The sequence below is a fragment of the Aythya ferina genome (genome assembly GCF_964211825.1).
Source record: "Aythya ferina genome assembly, contig: HAP1_SCAFFOLD_151, whole genome shotgun sequence".
NCBI classification, from domain to species: Eukaryota; Metazoa; Chordata; class Aves; order Anseriformes; family Anatidae; genus Aythya; species Aythya ferina.
The window spans coordinates 42,641-44,772 of record NW_028181375.1 but is presented as its reverse complement, the minus strand read 5'-3'; positions in this window follow the sequence as shown (position 1 = coordinate 44,772).

Below are 2,132 nucleotides of genomic sequence, written 5' to 3'. Positions count from 1 at the left end.
CACCCCCAAAACTGGAAGAAAATTCCCCCCCAAAGAATTTACAATTTTCACCATGATGACCAACATGAACCAAACGAAAACCCAAAAGGAGACACCAAAACACGTCAAAAACACCCCAAAAAAGAAAGGGATCACCCGTAAACTGGAAGAAAATCCCCAAAAAGCACAGATCCAATCCAAAAACCAACCTAAACCTACCTGATGTTCTCCAAATCCCACAAATTTACCCTTTTCCACCATGATGACCACGGAAAACACAACGAAACCCAATGGAGACCCCAAAACACGTAAAAAACACCCCAAAAATGAATTGGATAAGCCCCCCCCCAAAAAAAAAAACAGAAGAAAACACCATATATCGTGAATCCACCCCAAAAGTCCCCCTAAACCTACCTGATGTTCTCCAAAACCCACTATTTACACTTTTCCACCATGATGACCACGGAAAACCCAACGAAACTCAACGGAGACCCCAAAACACGTCAAAAACACACCAAAAATGAATTCGATCACCCCCCCCCAAAAAAAAAAAACAGAAGAAAACCCCATATATCATGAATCCACCCCAAAAGTCCCCCAAAACCTACCTGATGTTCTCCAAAACCCACTATTTACACTTTTCCACCATGATGATCACGAGAAACCCAATGAAACCCAACGGAGACCCCAAAACACGTCAAAAACACGCCGAAAAACAACTGGATAACTAGAAAAAACAGAAGAAAACCCTAAAAACCATGAATCTGCCCCAAAAGTCCTCATAAACCTACCTGATGTTCTCCAAAACCCACAATTTACACTTTTCCAGCATGATGACCACGGAAAACCCAACGAAACCCAACGGAGAACCCAAAACACGTCCAAAACACCCCAAACAAGAACAGGATCACCCCCAAAACCAAAGAAAACCCCCAAAAGCACGGATCCAATCCCAAAACCACTCTAAACGTACCTGATGTTCTCCAAATCCAAATGTCCACTCCCAACCACCATAAAACCCATTAGGAACTCAACGAAACCCAACGGAAACCCCAAAAACACCTCAAAAACACCCCAAAAAAGAACTGAATCAGAAGAAAAAACACCAAAAACTATGAATTTCCCCGCAAAACCACCCTAAACTCACCTGATCTTCTTCAAAACCCACAATCCACTCCCATTTACCTTAAGGACCAACGAGAATCCAACTAAAACCCAACGGAGACCCCAAAACAAGTCAAAAACACCCCAAACAAGAACAGGATAACCCCTAAAAAAGAAAGAAAACCCCAAAAACCATAGATCCACCCCAAAAACACACTAAACCTACCTGATGTTCTCCAAATCCCAAAGTCCACTCCCAACAAATTTAAAACACATTAGGAAATCAACGAAACGCAACAAAAAACCCCAAAACACGTCAAAAACACCACAAAAAAAAGCGGGATCACCCCCAAAACCGAAAGAAAACCCTAAAAGCCGTTGATCCACCCCAAAAGTCCCCCTAAACCTACCTGATGTTCTCCAATACCCACAATTTACACTTTTCGACCATGATGACCACGGAAAACCCAACGATACCCAACGGAGAACACAAACCACGTCAAAAACACCCCAAAAAAGAACGGGATCACCCCAAAACTGGAACAAAATACCCCAAAACCATAGATCCACCCAAAAATGACACTAAACCTACCTGATGTTCTCCAAATCCCAAAGTCCACTCCCAACAAACTTAAAACGCATTAGGAAATCCACGAAATGCAACGGAAACCCCAAAACACGTCAAAAACATCACAAAAAAAAGCGGGATCACCCCCAAAACCGAAAGAAAACCCTAAAAGCCGTTGATCCACTCCAAAAGTCCCCCTAAACCTACCTGATGTTCTCCAATACCCACAATTTACCCGTTTTCACCATGATGAACAACAAAACCCAACAAAAACCAACGGAGACCACAAAATATGTCAAAAACACCCCAAAAAAGAATGGGACCACCCCAAAAACGGAAGAAAACGCTAAAAAAAAAAAACAGAAGAATTCAACCAAAACCATAGATTCACCTCCCAAAAAAACTTAAACTCACCTGATATTCTCCAAAACCCACAATTTACACTTTTCCAACATGATGCCAACGGAAAACCCAACGAAAC